This window comes from Protobothrops mucrosquamatus, unplaced genomic scaffold (assembly GCF_001527695.2).
Source record: "Protobothrops mucrosquamatus isolate PMUCROS unplaced genomic scaffold, P.Mucros_1.0 scaffold_243, whole genome shotgun sequence".
NCBI lineage: Eukaryota > Metazoa > Chordata > Lepidosauria > Squamata > Viperidae > Protobothrops > Protobothrops mucrosquamatus.
The window spans coordinates 336,504-336,759 of NW_015386319.1; positions in this window are offsets into that span (position 1 = coordinate 336,504).

Genomic DNA, 256 nt, shown 5'->3' on the forward strand with positions numbered 1-256 from the left:
TCAGAGACAGCACCCCCATTATAGAACTTTCTCCCAAGGAAAATATGAACAGTGCAACCCTCACCCGTTTAGAGGCAACTCCAAACACACTGTTCAGCCAGGCATATGTAAAACAACAACACATTTTATGGTCAAACAGCACTAAGTAAATTACTACTACTATTTTTCTTTCTTAAAATACATACTTTTAATATTGTTTTAAGCAGTGCTAGTGATGCTTTACAATAGCTGTCTTTGAGAGTTTTCTTGTAAACCA